General features: G+C 42.0%; 3 long non-coding RNA genes across 3 annotated transcripts; 2 read left to right on the top strand and 1 right to left on the bottom strand.

Annotated features, from left to right (window-relative positions):
* The first annotated feature begins 5,061 nt into the window (after positions 1-5,061).
* On the top strand, positions 5,062-6,359 carry LOC145437122 (uncharacterized). The gene is made up of 2 exons (XR_013914590.1): positions 5,062-5,622; positions 6,107-6,359. It is a non-coding gene; the product is annotated as an uncharacterized LOC145437122 (long non-coding RNA).
* Positions 6,360-10,047: 3,688 nt separating this feature from the next.
* On the top strand, positions 10,048-13,289 carry LOC145438230 (uncharacterized). The gene is made up of 2 exons (XR_013914892.1): positions 10,048-12,142; positions 13,002-13,289. It is a non-coding gene; the product is annotated as an uncharacterized LOC145438230 (long non-coding RNA).
* On the bottom strand, positions 13,284-13,906 carry LOC145438231 (uncharacterized). Its single transcript, XR_013914893.1, has 2 exons — positions 13,730-13,906; positions 13,284-13,665 (listed from the first exon to the last, which is right to left on the bottom strand). It is a non-coding gene; the product is annotated as an uncharacterized LOC145438231 (long non-coding RNA).
* Positions 13,907-20,075: the final 6,169 nt, after the last annotated feature.

The raw sequence follows: 20,075 nt of genomic DNA, 5'->3' as shown, positions 1-20,075 counted from the left end.
GGATGACTCGAGTCACCTTTTTCGTATGACTTGACTTGACTCGAGTCACTTTGTAAAAATGACTTGACTTGACTTTACTCGACGCTTCAAAATTGCAGATTGACTCGTGACTCGAAGCAAAATTTACGAATCAATTTCAAGTCATCAAGTAATCGATGTCGACTAAATCACCGTATCTTGTATAAGTTCGGATTGTTAACCGATCACTCAACGATTGTGAGTTTTACTATAGAGATTGTAGGTCTCTATAGTTTTACCTAGCCTCTACTGTTACATCACTAATGAATTGATCGTTAACGCAGAGATCTGAGCTTATATAGCTTACGTTGTCGTAAACTTGCTCACCTCAACCAGCCCTCTTGCGTGCTTTAAATCGAACGAATATTCCCACGCGTCTATAATTATATATCATGGATATATATGTGGGTAGGGTATTGCTCCATATCATTTTATTGAATTTTCTGATGCTTCATATGCCATCCTATATTTCGGCTGATAATTACAGATCAGGGGTGGGCACTGGGCAGAGCTGCTTCACGCACGAGCCGCATATCAAAAATCGTTGCCTTAAAAGAGTCATAACACAAAAATTTATATATACTAATATATTTCGTCATAAGGAATTGTAGGAATTAAGTTTATTATTGTGTGGTATAAGACGATGCGTCTCCACCTAGGCTGTAAAGGTGTTTGAAATCGGACTGATAGTGCGGAGTTCGGTAATCATAATACTTCGCAAATATGTCGATTTTGGGTAAATCTTGGCTATTATGCTTTTGGTGTCTGGTTTCGCAATGACGTTTCAATTCTTGCTTTGTGATTATTGGGCGAATCTTGACGGGAAAGGCACAGTGGCTTAGCTCCATTATCACTGAATGCACATTGCACACTCATTGTAAGGCGCAATCAAAGAATCAAAGAGCAGCATGCGGCTCGCGAGTCGCAGTTTTCCCACCCCTGTTATAAACTGAGGCTATACCGCTGTACTTGCGTAGTTTGACAGTTCCACGTATGCATGAGCGATAGAGCGCCTTCTTGCGTGTATATAATCAACGCTTTATTCGTTCCTTGATTCAGAATAAATGGGGACTCCATCTGTATTTAAAACAGTTAGCAAAATGCAATGAACTTGAACATGTATCGTACTTTGAAAATTCACCTTGACTCGACTAGTGACTTGACTTGACTCGACTTGACTCGAGTCACCTCCAAAAATCAGGTGACTTGACTTGACTCAAGTCACCTTTGAAAATCGAGTGATTTGACTTGATTCGAGTCAAAATCTGCAATGACTCGAAGGTAGTGACTTGATCCCAACACTGATATGTATTGTAAATTGTCAACATCTGCCCAGCCGTAAAACATGTCCAATTCATCAATCTGCCATTCTACCTTAAATTCATGCCAAGCGTAAGTGATGATGAATTTCTAGTCAACACAGATGCCCGATTGTATAAATGTATACGCATTAAAGGTCGACCGATATTGATTTTTGCAGGCCGATGCCGATACCGATTATGGACACACTCACAAGGCCGATAACCAGGCCGTGTTATTTTTGGCATTTCAGGAGCCAGATGCCAAAACTGCCAAAAATAAAAATTTGAAAATGCCAAAAATAAGCAATTTTTGGCATGTGCCAAAAATAACACGGCCTGCCAAATAGTGTATTTCGTTCATGGTGTTGTGTTAACAGGACCGCTTTACAAGCGAGAAGAGCGTTTGTGAAAGGCAGGTTTCTTAATCTGGGTCCAGCCCACCCATTAGGGGTGAAAGCATGGTGTCCTAAATGGTGTGGGTACAGCGATATTGAACGGCTGACTGCATTTGGTTTACGTCATACTTTCCATTTGTCCAAAGGTAATTTTACGACCATTTTTGACCGGCTTGTCGAGTGCTAAATTTGATAAAACTGCTGCCGCAATACTGATTATTAAAATATAAATTATATTCTGCTCATGGAACTGGAACCCCCAAAATCAACCAAGATTTTTGCATCGCGATCGAGTTGAACATGGTGACGCAACAAACTGTCTGGCTATTTCTGAGCTGCATAGTCTCGTTTTACCAGACAGTCTTGTTGCGTCAATGTTCTTAAACAATCTAACCTTCCCAGGACTCTTCCATGCGAGTTGGTAATATTAAACCCACCTGAAGTGACAAAAGTCCTCCGAATATATATCGGTAGACTGAAGGAGAAATGATAGTCGGGCTACTAAATAGAATGTGTTGAGAGACAACACAGGAAACTCCTGGAAAAGGATCGGACAGAAAATTCTTTCCGCGATGAGATCGATGGCACTGGCGAAGTGATCTCTTTTCATGATGCATGGAAGCCGGTTCGGCCCTCCAAAGATTTTGAAGCTCTGAAAACCTTTTGTGGATGACTGGCAACATTCTTCCCTCAACGGCTACTGTTGAAGCCGATATTTCCCAGATTCGCTGGGCGAGAAAGGAATTTAGGAGAAACTTAGCTGACATGAGTTTGGAAGCACTGTTACAGTGCAAACGATTTAAGTCTATTCAACAGCTGTAACAATCAGCTGTTGAGCGTGTTTGTTAGGCTTTTCTTTCTTTTTTTTGCTCATTGGCACCGATTCCGATGGATACTGCACATTTTGTGGTTTCGTTTGATATTATTAACCTATGAAATCGTTAGGTTTTTTCTTGTTCTTATTGTTCGTTGGCACTGATTATATGTGGATGCTGCACATTTTGTGGTGTCTTTTGACAAACTAACCCAAATAAAGCGTTTTTGTGACTAATTCGAGGCTGAAACTATCTATTTAGAGGACGATGCCAAAACTGCCAAAAATAAAAATCGAAAAATGCCAAAAATAAGTTATTTTTGGCAGTTTTGGCATATACCAAAAATAACACGGCCTGCCGATAACCGATATCATAGTCCGATATTAATATGAAAGGAGCTGAGAACTTCGCCAAAAATATTATCTATTATTGACAAGATGGCACAGTAAGTACATGCCACAGAAAGCTGAACAACAAACGAGGCACTTCATTAACGATTTAATGTCTAACCAAAATATAGCAGATCTTATATATTTGCAATTTACATTTATTTCACTTCGGGAGGGAAAAGTCAACAGTGTAGGCCTACTTAGTTTTGGACTTACACGTGCATGTGCTGATTGTGCTCCTGGGAAAAGAATTGCGATCAATTTGAAGATCTCTCTTTAACGATGCCGTGCATAAAGAGAAATACAAATATAATTTTTAAAGAGGGAACATATTTCATGTATTTTGTCCTGACGGTTGACGCTAAATGGTCTAACGCCTAAAAGTGAAGTTTCAATTTCCATATTTAAAATAACGAACACACTCTGCATGTGCGACCAATGCTACATTACGATAAAACATTTAAAGGCCAGATTACGATTCGCTAGTTCCAAACATTTTTCTGAGTCATATTGAGTGTCATGAAACATGTCATATCAGCGGTAATACGTTATGAAAGGAACCATACGCAACCCGGCGACCAAATTATATTGGCCGATAGTTCCCGCAAAACATAACTTGTCACTCCTAGAGTTGCATTTAGAACAAACGGCGTTTTAAAACACTCTGTTTAAACATGTTTTAAACACAGAGACCTTTTTACAAAAAAATGCAGTTTGTTTTACATGCAACCCTAAACGTAATATAATCTAATATATACTACTGCGGGCAAACAGCCTTGATAATTAAGTATTCAAGAGAAAAACAAGGGCATGGATTTTGAGGTAATATTTTGAAATCAGTTGACTGTTGAGGCCCGCGAGCGATCTTAAGTTTTGAATCCGGCCCGCGACGTCAGTGGAGTTGGAGTTGGCCACCCCAGGTTTAGCAGTAACGTCCGAACGACAGTGATGGATCGCTATAATGGGTTTCCATTCGTCGCAACGAGCACGTCACAGGTCGTTGCAAGATCGCTGGTGGTAATTTAACACAGAAAAGTCGAGCGAACAATAAAACATGTCTACCGACTCACGTTAATAAAGTATTTGATTTCTGGAATTGAATTGTTGACGAGTCGATCTTGAGGAATGCCCCGTTCCTTGTTTCTGTCAAGCTGCCTTTCCATTTAGTTTATGCGATTTCAAACCGCCCCAGTATGTGCTGACGGCAAAATGTTTTCAAATACCAATATCCCCAAGGCAACACACTCCCACGACCGCCAACAATATCAGGGAATCGATTGCTATTCGTGACAGTTTTCGAGAGCGAAACGATTTTGGTTTTGTGGTGTTTGGAAATGATGAAAACATTAATAAACTGATACTGATACTGATTTATGGCGTGCAGTCGGTCATTGTTCTTTCCAATGCTAACGCGATGTAAATGCCACTGCATGGTCTCCAATGCGGATCTGACAATGGAATAATGCAGGAGCACTGCGTCTGAGGAAGAGACTGATTGGCCAGACGTGGATTGCAACGCAGAAACACACACGATGTATTCAAGGATGCAACCTGGCAGCTACAAGCACTAATAAAACAAAATTAGCCGGATTATGCAAACACATGTATGCTACTAATTTTATGACCAGATTCGAAATAATCAGATAGTAATTGCATGTAACCCTAATAATTACACTGTAAAAAATCTGGTAGATTTACTGGGAAATCTCTGTAAATTTTACAACGAATTACCAGTCGCAGCCAATAACTGTGCGTAGCTTGTAATTTGACATTTTGATATGTAATATTACCTTAGTTGAGCTGTGAAGTCAAGTTACCAGAATTTCTTCGCAAAATTACTGACAGTTACTCGTAACTGCAGTTTACCAGGCTATTGGGAAGATTGATTAGCTTCATAATCGCTGCAGCCAATATATACGTGGATATGAATGTTACTGATATATCATTCTCGTGGTGATTTGACTTGATTCAACTTCGTTTGCGAAACTGGGGTCTGTCGTACGGAAATTGTTGGCCCTAGTACCAATTTCAGTATACTACATAGTAGGGTACAAGAAACAACTGACAATCGTAGCTAATGTGGTTACACCATAGCCATTAATTATATTATAAGGCTATGGCTATACGGCCGCGTTCTCGCTGGTTACATTCGCTGTTACGGATAGGGCTGATAAGTTAGAAAATCAGTTTAGGATGTATTATATTGTTCGGGAAACTAGAAATATCAGCACCGCATGCTCAGTTGACCATTTGCTAATGGCGGACAAGGCGACCTGTACTAGGTTACAATAGGTTACCGTTACGCGTTACTGGTTTTCTGAGATTCGTGGTAAACAGCCAACGCACAACTGTGACATCACAAGCAGCGTCTCGTTAAGTAAGTACAGTAAGTAGTGAACAACACTTGGGATAAATATCAATTTATACGAAATTAGATGGAAAAGAAAGGAACTATATGTAGTGATAAATGTTTCTGTATGAAAGAGAAATAACCTAAGTCAAACATTATAACGTGGCCAGCAAATATTATTGGTGGCATGTCAGCGGATGAATACCACTTATTTCGAAATCGTTCGAGTGTCGTATCGTTGTCTGGCCATTATTGAGATTGGAGCAAAGGGTGGAGCGAAGCTTGTGCTTGAAGAAAGTGGACACGATCGTGGAAGATTCCTAGGAACGCTGAATGGGATACGCATCGTAAAAGGTACAGTATTACATAGTATTTGTTACCGTGAATATCTGCGACTGTGCAATGTGCACAGCACTTTGATTTCATGATTGAAATATTTCATTCTCCGCATTCTGTTCTATTTTGGGATATTAGTCGACCTATGTAGTGACCTGTGACACCACATACTCCGCCGCGAAGGAGTTGAATCTGTTGGCTTGTTTATGTCATTTTCGGGCCATAGCATGGAGATGTTTTCATCCACTGCTGGATTTGTTTGGCACACATGTCATCTCAAATGAGGAACCTTTTGCTTCAATACATTAGATAAAGTAAGTCATGAATCTCTGCTATATCATGTACAAGGCGGAGCCTTCATTACACAATGTACCAGTACCGGTACTTCAAAACATGTTACCGTGTATTTTTGTTAGCCTATTTGTCTTAATAGTCTTTATAATGTCATGTCTAGGTTAGGAAATTTGCTGTATATAGCGACTTACTCATGAATTCTTTTTAGTGGAACTGCAAGATACTAGTTACACAGAAGGATTGAGGACGAGGAAAAGAAACAATTGGAAGTTTGGCCGGTGGTGGAATTAATTCACCTTTTCTTGCGACCACTCGTGTTACTGCATGTCTCCTAAAGATGAATTAGACCTCCAGCAGCAATACTTTTCCATCGATTACCACTTCATCGTGATATCATGAATGAATATACAGTTTGTTCCAATGTCGTTTTGGGAGTGTGAAGAAAATTTTGCGATATTTTAGCATCGGGTTGCTTTGCGATAGGTATGGATGTACGTGAATTTACAAGCTGGTATGTAATCCTGATTTAGGTAGGTAGGTAGGTAGGTAGGCGGTCTCGGTCTCAAATGTACAGGAGAACATGTAGATTGGATATACCGGAGGGGACTGTAACATTACAGTCTGGCGTGTAAAGTGAGATTACCGGACGAGTGTAAGTTGAATTTGCATTGACTAACGGTAATGTTAGATTACCACGAAATGTCTGGCTACCGTGCTTCCAAACATTTCGCGGTAAATCGAGGTTTTTATTTTTTACAGTGTATATTCGTATATCAATGCGATTATGTTGCGCACGCTGTGTGCTGTAATTTAAAAAATACCACTGAATCGTAGCTATGTCGCTACGCCGAATTTTCCAAATTGGATTGGAATCAGGATTATAGCGATATAATCTTTTTAAAAATTATATTGGAATTATAATTGCTGAATTCGCAAAAGAAAATACAGCAACATAAATCAAGCTCAGTTTATATCAAATCAGAGATCAGCACGAGGGTAGCAAATGTATGTAAACTAAGCTTGGCTCATTTTACACCATACAGTTCTCCTGTAGCATATTCTGGGACACCAGAAACATAGAAACACGTATTAGATGATAATTAGATTACGAGCATTTCGCTCTAATTAATATAATTAAAATATTATAATTATCTAGTTGTCCAAGTCAGCTTGCAGGTGACTATAGGCTTTATTTAGGCAATCGTTTGTCTGTTTGTCTGAAGTGTTGCCAGCAAGAGATATAAAATCATTCCAAGATGTAAATATTACATATCGACATAGTTACGTCACTTCAGTATGAATGGTTGAATTTCAGAAGTGTGCGACGTTGTCGCTAATTACGCTCGCGTAGAAGAGGAAATAGTGCTCCCACATTTTATGAACTACGAGGGTAAAGGGCTGGGGGATCTGTAAAGTATACTTGAACTGAAATAATTTATATAAAAAGATATCTTCGTATTCAGTGTGAATTTAATCAATTCTAGGAATACGACATATATGCTATAGCAGTGCTTTTCAACCTGTGTGACGGTTTGCATTAGTGCGAATGAAAAAAATGCAGTGCGAATGACGAAGGTGGTGCGAATGGTGCGAATGAAAATCCGGATCAAGTGCGAATGAAAATCATGAATGATTGTTCATTTTTCTGACGTGGAATAATTCAAATAAAATTCGTAGGAAATTTGAGTTCAGTGTAAACTTTTGTAGTGGCGACACAATGGTAAAAACTTGCTTAACTTACAACGCATCACTAAACGTAGTTCTCACATACCGTAGTGAATTAATATTTTCGCACTGTAATTATTACGTAACCAAAAGCCTGGTTTGGAAGCTGGTGCATTGGCAAAAATGCAGTAATCAGAGTCTGCCACATGCTGGAAAAATAACCGTCAAATTTACTTTCTGCTTTTTTCGCTAAAAAATCATCATATTTTCGTAATGACTATTCGATTAGCGCGAGGCACGCGGATAGTAGTAAATACCATCATTACAGACTCACATTTGCAAGTTACAAGGGCTATCAAAGTATGGACCGCAAAGGGTACAATTTTGGGTCGACACGGTGCCAGAGCTATCTGTTAATATGTGTGTAATATTTGTTGAATTTATTGCAAAAAATCCTGCGATCGTTTTTACATGTCCAGTCACTGTGTTGGGCACTGTAGCCAATAAGCGAGACCCGCATAAAATATGGCTTTATCGTGAGAATTCATGATAGGATTTGCCCGACTGGTGTGCAACGAGCGTGTTCAGGCCTATGAGACTCATTCCTTTCGAGGCCAACCTCTTCTGCGTCGGGGCACACGAAGACGTTAAGTTTAGGCCAACAAACCGCTGATAAAAAGCGGTGTAAAAAACATATGTGGTGACAAAACCTTGGTCTAAAAAATGACCGATGCTGGATGACCAAACCTTTCGATATAGATATGCTCCGTTGTCGGCATGGAATAGTCCCGTTCTTGCAATCTGAGTAGACAGTAGTACAACTGCGACACGCAGAGGAATTTAATTTGCCCTAATTTGAAATCGCGTGCGTCAGACATGTTTTGTAGAGCTGTGTTGGGTAGAATTGTGGTCTGCGCGTTCTGTATGTCATAGATGTCCGTAAAATCGTAGCATACAACTGTAACATTAAAAATGAATTCCTTTTCGGGGACGAGGCTCGGGTCGCGATATGCCACAAAAAATCAGATTTTGGTGGTAGTCCAAAAGCTGCTTTACCGTTATTAAACTGTTATGAATTCTCAAGTTAGATTGAGCTGAAGAGAAGAGCAGAAGAACACACATAGTACTGTGAGTTTATTTGGTCTTCTCACATACCCGTGAGACAGAAATTGGAGCAACGTATTATTAGGTTGCGAGCTCTAATATGCCTACTCTCCTTGATCGTTTTGCACCTTATGTTCAAAAACGTGAGGCAAAAGCCTCAACAAAAATGTGGGTTTCTCACCCTTACGACAAACAGTGCGAATGAAATATATTTACTAAAAAAAGTGCCAGTGCGAATGAAATATATTTACCAAAAAAAGGTGCGAATGGAGCTCAAAAAGATTGAAAAGTATGAAGGCTGCGTATATAACGATTAGACCCGAAATGTGGTGCTTGTCGAGACGAGTACAAGTTAAGACACGCAATGGAGAGTTTGGAATTCCATCGCCAACTGGGATACTCAGACGAGATGAATTCATAATAATAATAAAATCCAAACCGACAGTCCATCCTCAAGATTACCGGACCACGACTGACCTATATCAATCTCGCTTCCCATGACATGCCGCCCTATTTCTTGTCGCTTTCTTTTTCTATACTATCTTCTTTACTTTCATTCAGTGGGCCAAGGCGGTTGTCTGATTCCATTGACAAATCCAAGTCGCTTCGACACCTTCCTGTCTATTTCATTGTATCGCATTTTTTGTGGTGTATTGAACTGATAAAATTGCTAATAAACCAATGATGATGATGATGAACTTATGTTCCAGGATTCTCCGGAAAAGTTATTCGATTCGGATTCTGGACGGCATTATTCGGTTTCGCGTTGGCATTGTTCGGATGCGGACGGATAGTTCGTCAGAGAATCGAGCTGTCGGACGGATTCGGATTCTCAGAAATCAATATCCGCTCATCACTGAAGCTTACTATTAGTGTTTCTGGCTATTCGTATAAAGTGCAGGATAGCGGTACTGAATAGCATATGTTAGTGGCGGCTTGTGTCAGTATAGGTTGTGGTATTCATTATGCGGGCTCAAAGTAGTTTGTTTGTTTTGGGGTATTCATGGTGTTTGTCGACTACTATGGTCATTTACACCAGGCCGATATTCTTTATATTTTCCGTAGCTGCCGACTTATAGCACGGCCCACCTCTAGGCTTTTGTAAGACACCGCTGACGCGGATGAGATGGCGAGGTGGAGCCTAGGTAAACCTCCAACACTTAGATATCGGAATTCGGAAGTCGACCTCGGTCGGACTCGAACCCGCATCCATTGGTGTTGCAGCCGCGGATTATACCACTGCGCTATCTAGCCACACGGCTCAAAGTAGTAAGTGGCTAAATAGGGGAATTCCCTGGTACACAGTGCGGTAGCTTTGGAGCCTTCGTTCAATCTCATTGGACGTATTTCCCGCCGTCTGCCGATAACAGGTATAAAAGTATCGCAAAGAGACACACGTGCTCAGTCAGATTCAGCATATGAAAAGAAGCTACAACGTTTGGTCGCACCATGATGCCGGGAAGGGATGTCTATAGAATAAGTTAATGATTTCACGAAATTGCTATATATATTGCTAGATAGTTTCGAATTACAGAGTACCAGATTATTAATATTTTCATCATTTCAAAACACCACAAAACTGTGATACAATGAAAAGATAGGAAGGTGTCGAAACGACTTAGAGTAGACTTTGAAATCAGACACCCATCTGAGCCTATAGGCGATGTAAAGAGGCATGTCAATTGCACACTGAAGAAAAAATAAGGCGGAGAATATAAAAAGCGAGCGACAAAATGAGCTGGGCCTGGTCCGGCAATCTTGCGAGCTGAATAGTATTCATTTAGAATAAATTGGTTATATTTGGACTTGAATGTGCGGACATGCTCGACGACTGTCGGATAAAGTAGGATATTAGTAAGTTGAACAGGTATAACAACAGGGCCAGATTTAATAGGGTAGATGAAACCGCAGACCGAACGTTTCACTGGAAATTAGTAACGGCGTTCTACAGGGTTGGTTCGATTATGTTCACAATAAGAGCAATTCTGTTCACAATAAGAGCAGTCTCATGTTCACAATAAGAGCAGTCATGTTCACAATAAGAGCAGTCTCATGTTCACAATAAGAGCAGTCGTTGTATTCACAATAACATCAGTCGCAGCACCACCATATCCCCCGGACACGATGTCCGAGTGGCAACATAGTCCGAACACAACCCAGACATGATGTCCGAACACCCCCGGACACGATGTCCGAGTGTCAACGCAGTGTCCGAACACACCCCAGACACGATGTCCGAGTGTCAACGCAGTCCGAACATACTCCTGACATGATGCCCGAACACCCCCAGACACGATGTCCGAATGTCAACGCAGTCCGAACACACCCCAGACACGATGTCCTAACGCCCCCCCCCCCCCAGACACGGTGTCCGAGTGTCAACGCAGTCCGAACACACTCATGACATGATGTCCGATCACCCCCAGACACGATGTCCGAGTGTCAACGCAGTCCGAACACACCCCAGACACGATGTCCGAACCCCCCAGACACGATGTCCGAGTGTACACCAAGCGGTGCGCATCTCGTATTCCCAATGTTGTCTCCAGCGGAGACAATTGAAGCGTAGCCATTTTGTCTCCTTGGCTACCTAGTCGTCGGAAATTTTACCTGGGCGCTTATGGGTTTACGCATTGTACCTTCATAAAACGGACAAATAATCAGGTACTGTTAGTTATCAGCCGTTTATCTTTTGATATTGCGTTTATACTAAACCATTTATTCCTATAACTTACAGATTATAACATCGGGAATTCTGGGAATAGAATAAGAAGTACGATAGAAACAGGATATAACTCAGATGTCAGAACAGCAGTTAGCTATAGAAGTAAGATTCACAACTCTGAACTAATATCACTGATCACTGGGTGATCCTTTTAAATTTTTCATCCATATGCATTTTCACATCCATGTACAGGTGATTCCAAGATAATGTCGAGGGGGCGTGGGGATCAGTCGGTCAGGTGTGCTGTGCTTATGAGTTATAAGCTTATGGCTGTACAAAACGTTTGAAGGCAGTATCGAGTTTGTGAGGAGTTATAGCGAGGATGAGGAAATACAGTGTAAGCGGCGATATCCACTTACTTTTTATCTGTGAGATTTTAGCATTTATAAGGGAGACAATTTTTCATCTAACATTTTGCTTGATGCCAGCTTGACACTTTGAAAATTTTTCTATTTACAGTTACATGAACAGATGATTGTATTATGCATTAGTTTGCAGCTGAAGGAATGCTTAAGAACACCTAATTATTACTATGGTATGTGTTCAGTTTCCCTTGGAAGCAATGATGCTCTAAAGAACGAATGGATTAGAGACATCAAGAGAGAAAATTGGAAGCCCTCAAAATATTAAAGGATCTGCTCCAAAGAATGGAAAGAGCTCTGAAACAATGGAATGAGCAAGAAAGAGCCGCGGAATAGAGACTAACACCGAAAGGAACTGTGACATCGAGCAGACGAGCACTAGGCCAAGGTGGATGCCAGTTTGAGAAACTGCAACTGGTCGTTCGGCATGCTCCTATCTGTGTTTGTCTTGTTCAGATGAAAATATAATCTGACGATTTTTGATTTATTTTCACCAGCGGCCTGACTTTTCCATGCTTAGTAGCAATTTGGTCGAAAAGCTGTCACAGACCCAATGAAATCGTCTCGAGACCCTCACTTAAATAGGGGGTGGAATTTCTACGGAAATCATTTATGTATAATTATTAGGGCGGTTTTTTTTGACATGTCAAAATTGTAGCGTTAGGTCAAAATTTGTCAAAATTTTTCATCAAGTCAAAATTTTTTCGACATCTGCATTTCGTTTGTATCGTAGATTCTGCACTGTCGGTGTACATATCATTTGATATTTTACAGCTTGTAGCCTATTTTATAGGCCTACCATTGTAAACGGCTAATTGTCTGCTCATTGTGAATCGTAAACGATCAAAGAAAACAAATATTAGACATGGTGTTATGGTCAACATACCGCAATATCCTAACTGAAGACTTGGACATTGCATCATTCTTACAGTAAGAAGCGCACGATGAAAAATTGTCAGAATAAAGCAACACGGTGTGTCACCAGCAGTGTACGCACAACTTGAGTGTTGTCAGCCAACAACTGCTGCTGTTAAACGTCCTTGGCAAGCTTCTTAGTAAGGACATATGCACTTTCTACCCAAGAATGTAGGAAAGTATCTCTCGTTGTACTACAACATCTTTTAATTATTTCTACCATAATACATATTGTAACCACTGGAATTCTTCATAGGGCCAGATTTCGTTAAAATATTGTTTTTTTCATGTAAAAAGTTGCCTGTTTCTAAGCCAAAAATGTTTTTTTACAGGCCAAACTGCGTCGTTAGGACAGTCAGTTCCAGCCGGAAATGAAGATTGAGTGGTACAATTTTAACATTATGTGGGAAAACACCTAATTGGCATATGTTAGGTCAAAATTTGGTCAAGATTCAGTTTGTTTAGGTCAAAAAAAGTCAAAATTTTGATTTTTTAGGTCAAAATTTCCCTTTTTTTAGACTGGCATATTTCCGGCAACGTTGAAAACTATTTATGAATTGCCCAGTTGAACCATACTCTTTCTATGTGGATCGCTAAAATAAAAATACCGTATATCACAATGATCTCGTTGATATATTTCTGGTGCATAGAACCGTATAGTCATAGTGCAATTACAGTTTAATAACCGTGGCAAAATCATGGTCAGGGCAGAAGCAGTTTAGGTTTAGATAACTTCTTTGAGACATCGAGAGCAAACTTGATGTGTTCCTGCACTCGCAAGCAAACATCACCGAAGGCGATTAGCATCACTGCTACTCAAGACTGCTTCACGTTGAGTTTGATGTAGTCAGAAGCTAATCGTTGAAATATTCGCGTCGGAATGTCGTTGCAATGCAGTATCCCTTGAAGTTACACACGAGTCTTCGCCGTTTTAGATCCATCTATGGATACTGAAGTCGCAAATGCAATCCATGGCGTCATTCAAGGCTGACATACCTATTAGAAAGGGTATACTATAGTTCATTAATATGGTCTGTGTTAGTTTTGTGATAAAACATACTTATTCGAGACGAAAACCCCTCGAAAAGCGTAAAAACACGGAGAATCCCAGTACTTCACCATAAGCACCAGTGCGCAAGTAGGTAGCCAGAGCTGTTTTTCAATTTTCTCCGCCGTCACGGTAAGTTGCGCACTCCAGTGTTTATATAGCTCAGTGGTGTACACGCAGTCCGAACACACCCCAGACACGATATCCGAGCGCCCCTTCCCCCAGACACACCCCAGACACGATGTCCGAACCCCCCAGACACGATGTCCGAGTGTACACGCAGTCCGAACACACCCCAGACACGATATCCGAGCGCCCCTTCCCCCAGACACACCCCAGACATCCTCCAGACACGATGTCCGAACTCGCAACGCCCCAGACATGATGTCCGAGTGTCAACGCAGTCCGAAGACACCGCAAACATGATTTTATGAACACACCCTAGACTTGATATTTGAACACAGGCCTGGGCATGATGTCCGAACACGATTTCCGATTGGCAACGCAGTGCGGACACACCTCAGTCATGATATCCAAACACCCCCAGACATTATGTCCAGAGTGTCAATGCAGTCCGAAGATACCCCCGACATGATAATACAATAAGAACAGCCATGTTCACAATAAGAACAGTCTCATGTTCACAATAAGAGCAGTCATGTTCACAATAAGAACAGTTTCATGTTCACAATAAGAGTAGTCATGTTCACAATAAGAACAGTCTCATGTTCACAATAAGAGCAGTCATGTTCACAATAAGAGCAGTCTCATGTTCACAATAAGAGCATGTCGTTGTATTCACAATAACATCAGTCGCAGCACTACCATATCCCCCCAGACACGATGTCCGAGTGGCAACATAGTCCGAACACAACCCAGACATGATGTCCGAACCCCCCCCTCCCCAGACACGATGTCCGAGTGTCAACGCAGTGTCCGAACACACCCCAGACACGATGTCCGAGTGTCAACGCAGTCCGAACACACTCCTGACATGATGTCCGAACATCCCCAGACACGATGTCCGAGTGTCAACGCAGTCCGAACACACCCCAGACACGATGTCCGAGTGTCAACGCAATCCGAACACACTCCTGACATGATGCATTGACACTCTGGACATCATGTCTGGGGGTGTTTGGGTATCATGACTGAGGTGTGTCCGCACTGCGTTGCCAATCGGAAATCGTGTTCGGACATCATGCCCCGGCCTGTGTTCAAATATCAAATCTAGGGTGTGTTCATAAAATCATGTTTGGGGTGTCTCCGGACTGCGTTGACACTCGGACATCATGTCTGGGGCGTGGCGAGTTCGGACATCGTGCCTTGAGGATGTCTGGGGGTATTCGGACATCATGTCTGGGGTGTGTCTGGGCAAGGGGAGTTCGGACATCGTGTCTGGGGTGTGTTCGGACTGCGTGTACACTCGGACATCGTGTCTGGAGCGTGTCTGGGGGGTTCGGACATCGTGTCTGGGGTGTGTTCGGACTGCGTTGACACTCGGACATCATGTCTGGGGCGTGGTGAGTTCGGACATCGTGTATGGAGGATGTCTGGGGTGTGTCTGGGGGGGGCGTTCGGACATCGTGTCTGGGGCTGTTCGGACATCATGTCTGGGTTGTGTTCGGACTATGTTGCCACTCGGACATCGTGTCCGGGGGATATGGTGGTGCTGCGGCTGATGTTATTGTGAATACAACGACTGCTCTTATTGTGAACATGAGACTGCTCTTATTGTGAACATGACTGCTCTTATTGTGAACATGAGACTGCTCTTATTGTGAACAGAATTGCTCTTATTGTGAACATAATCGAACCAACCCTCCTCACGGCGTTGGCAATACTAAGCAATCATATTAAATACGCGAGCAGAGTCATCGAAAATTGTCAAGTCATTAAATGATTTTTTTCAAAACTAATCAGAACCAATTGAGTAGCCTGTATGAAAAAAAATTATGTAGGCCACATTGGAAAATTTGTGTACGGTGGAGATTGTATAAAAATAGTAGTGCAATTGGCATTAGGAGTTGTTGGGTATAGATTTCACAAAAACGAGTTGCTTTGGTGAACTGAATTGGCGCGACCTATGAAGGTATCACGCCAAATGAAAATGCAGAGAGGACAGACTCAAATGACCGTCGTTGTCAAAATACTCTGAATAATCGCAAAGCAATCGATTATAACTAACCATTCGACACTGCGCAATATGCCCATTACATTTGCGACATGCGGACTTCAAAAACTGCATTCACGAAAATACCAGACATTTTCCTTCAACTTCAAAATGGTTTTCGTGTGCAATATGTATGACATCGACAAAATAGGTATATGAAAAATAGCGGCCCCGTCAACACACCGAAATATCACAGTAGGCTATTGATTACTGAATAGTTTCCGCCGCCCATAAAATGTGAAGGCAATGGTACAGAGAGTCGGAGAATAGAGACGGACGGCATTTCACATGTGTCATGAATGCTTGAGTGACGGTGTCCGAGCCGTACGCGCTCTGGATATCATAGTTGGGTTGCGGAGTCATCGTCATAATCGTCCTTAGTCTTGAGATGATGAGATTGATGAATGATGGCAGAGAGAGAGAGATATGATATTTTTTTTCGCCTGCACCATCGAGATGCTTTGACGACGGAGTTGCGATACGGCCCCATGAGGTCATCTAGTCTGCGCCCCCGTTTTTATTTCTCCTCCATGCTATCCGTGATCGCTGGATAGCTGCGGATACCAATTTTCGAGTCTTTGGTATGACCCGGCCGGGGATCGAACCCACGACCTACCGCTCGAGAAGCCGGACGCATAACCATTACACTATCTCAGCAGTGTTTACATAATGCACTTGCCATTGACATCTGCATCCACTGTGCCGTGTAGTATATCCTAATATGTAGCAATTCCATGGAACGATTATATACAATATATGTATATAATTCGGTTCAACCTGTAAGCCTTCCTCACAAAATAGCTATTTGGCTATTATATAAAGTAGGCAGCAGGAGTGTTTAAATTTCAGCAATGTGGATTGAATCGTTACTCGAAGCAAAATTTACGAGTCAATTTCAAGTCATCAAGTAATCGATGTCGACTAAATCGCTGTATCTTGCATACTTTCGGCTTGTGAGCGATACGCTGTTGTGGGCTGTGGGAGCAACCAATCAATCAATGATTGTGCGTTTGACCGAGCCTTCATTGTTATATCTCAAATAAATTGACCACAAACCCAGCGACCGGAGCTCACAGTTTATGTTGTCGTAAACTAGTAGTAAAGTAATCGAATATCAATAATGTGTCTCTGTTCTATAAACTGCTCATAGTGGCCAGTGCTCATATTAACGACTCGCTTGTATGATTTAAATCAGAGGTCTCAAACACGCGGCTCGCGAGAACGTTTTGTGCGGCCCGCGAAGGCATTTTGGGATTTCAAGCCTTCGAAAATATATTCAAGTATCATATATATTGTTTAGATTTAAGAACATAAAATTCACTCTAAAACTACTACAAAAACCTGAAATCTCAACAAACTTCGCTATCACATCACTTCTAAAATCTACCATGCGATGCGGTGGAAGATCGCTATTACGTCACATTTCAGGTTCGTGATGATGAAACATGACCCGCTGATGATTCGTGACTGGAAATTGTGATTTTGTTTGGTGCGGCCTTTCGTCAAATTATGCGATTTTGGATTGACTGGGTGATAAACTAAAAATGACTTGAGTTGAGTCGGGTCAAACGTTAAAATCAGACACGGAATTGCGACTCGGAATAGTGACTTGGTAATCCTACGGACGCAACAACAGAAATTGAGTTGAAAAGGGACAGGGGGCACGGGAAATCTTATTGAAAGCACAAGGAGTACGATCGCTAAAATGGTTACGAAACAATGCTATTACTATGGAACAATAATGATTATATTTAAGTTGCTATTGATCTGTTCCAATATTAATCGAAGAAAATCTAACGCAGGTTTAATTTGACTTTGGCAATGACAGTAACAATACCCTACTTATCACGACTATATCAGAAACCTCGATTAGGCTACACCGCTCACATGCACTGATATCAGATCAATCTTTAGTAAATTCAAAAATATTCTACATGAAATTGTGGCACGTCAAAGTTCCACTAGCTGCAATATTATAACCCGACAGCTTTTACGATGTCATCATGCGTCCTCTCGCATGATGTCTAGGCGGTTGCCCGACATATGAGCATGCGACACAATGAAAAACGACAGTTAAGCATGCGACGCTATAGCATGAGGACACATTAGCATGGTAACACATGAGCATAGGGACACATGAGCATGGGGACACATGCGCATGGGGACATATCAGCAGGGTGAAACATGAGCAAGGGGACACATGGGCATGGAAACAGATTAGCATGCGACACTTGAGCATGGTTACACATTAGCATGGGGACTAATCAACATGGTTATATATGGGCATGGTAACACGTGAGCATGGGGCCACATAACCATTGGGACACTTCAGCATGTTGGCACTTGTACATGGTGATATATGAGCATGGTTACATATTAGCATGATGACAAATGAGCATGCGTACACTTGCGCATGTGACATTTGCGCAAGAGACATTTGAGCATGCGACACTTGCGCATGCGACATTTGAGCATGCGACATTTGAGCATGCGTCACTTGAGCATGCGTCATTTGAGCATGCGACACTTGAGCATGCGCCATTTTAGCATGCGACATTTGAGCATGCGTCACTTGAGCATGCGACATTTGAGCATGCGACACTTGAGCATGCGACACTTGATCATTTGTCATATAACCCTAACCAACTTGAATACCCATCACCCCAACCCTGAATCTTGGGATACCTTAACCCTATCGCAAACCCTAACACTAATCTTGGGATACCATAACCTTAACCCTAACCAACCCTAATATCCCCTCCCAACACGATTACCCTTCAACCCCAACCCTAATCTTGGGATACCTTAACCCTAACGCAAACCCTAACACTAATCTTGGGATACCATAACCTTAACCCTAACCCTAACCCTAACCAACCAACCCTAACATCCCCCTCCCAACCCGATTACCCTTCAACCCCAACCCTAATCTTGGGATACCTTAACCCCAACCCTAACCCTGACCAACCCTAATATCCATCACCCACAACCCTGATCTTGGGATACCTTATCCCTAACGCAAACCCTAACCCTGACCCTAATCTTGATATACCTTAACCTTAACCCTAACCCTAACCCTAACCAGCCCTAATATCCCCCTCACAACCCTAATACCCATCACCCCGACCCTAATCTCGGGATACCTTAACCCCAACATGGACCCTAACCCACTTCGAACCCTAATGCTCCCCCTACCCACCCACGGCACGTAAAACTTTCCTATCAAATGAGACCCGCAAAATGAAATGATAAGTCCCGTGTGGAAATGCGAATTTGGAATCGCTTTCGTCTCACAAAAGGATATATTCTTTTAGTTCGTCTGATACGTGTAAAGGATTCCAATACATGTGGAGCAATGACAACCTTTATGGCTTTACCGCGAATTTTGGAGCTTTTCAGACAAATCTATACGGTCACATGCTCAAGTGTCACATGCTCAAATGTCGCATGCTCCAGTGTACCATGCTCAAATGTCGCATGCTCAAGTGTCGCATGCTCAAGTGTCGCATGCTCAAATGTCGCATGCTCAAGTGTCGCATGCTCAAATGTCGCATGCTCAAGTGACGCATGCTCAAGTGTCGCATGCTCAAGTGTCGCATGCGCAAGTGTCTGCATACCCATGTGGCGCATGCGCAAGTGTCTGCATATCCACGTGTCGCATGCTCAAGTGTCGCATGCGTACGTAACCCCTAGCTCATGTGCCACTTTGCTCTTTTGTCCCCATGCCCATGTGTCCATATGCGCATGTGTGCCCATGCTCGTGTGTACCCATGCTCATGTGTCGTCAAGGCTCATGTATCGCATGCTCATGTGTCACCATGCTCAAGTGGCACTTACTAAATTGTCACCATGTTGATGTGTCCCTATGCTCACGTGTATCCATGCTCGTGTGTCCCTATACTCATGTGTCCCCATGCTAATATGTCCTCATGTTAATATGTCTCTGTGCTCATGTGTCTACATGCCCACGAGTCGCCATGACCAAAAGTCGCTATGCTCAAGTGTCGCATGCTCAAGTGTCGCTTGCTATTGTGTCGCATGCTAATATGTCCACGGACCGTCTAGGCCTATAACTCATTATTTTAACAAATTATGCCCGCACAAAAACTATTTATTCAAATATTTGAAAATGTGTTTTTTTCGTGCCAAGCGTGAATAGAATATTAGTAAATTACATTTTCACGA

This window comes from Botryllus schlosseri, chromosome 4, assembly GCF_051294905.1.
Source record: "Botryllus schlosseri isolate E-star chromosome 4, Bs_hap1, whole genome shotgun sequence".
NCBI lineage: Eukaryota > Metazoa > Chordata > Ascidiacea > Stolidobranchia > Styelidae > Botryllus > Botryllus schlosseri.
Note: the sequence above shows the minus strand (reverse complement) of the source record. Positions and strands in the feature narration are given on the sequence as shown.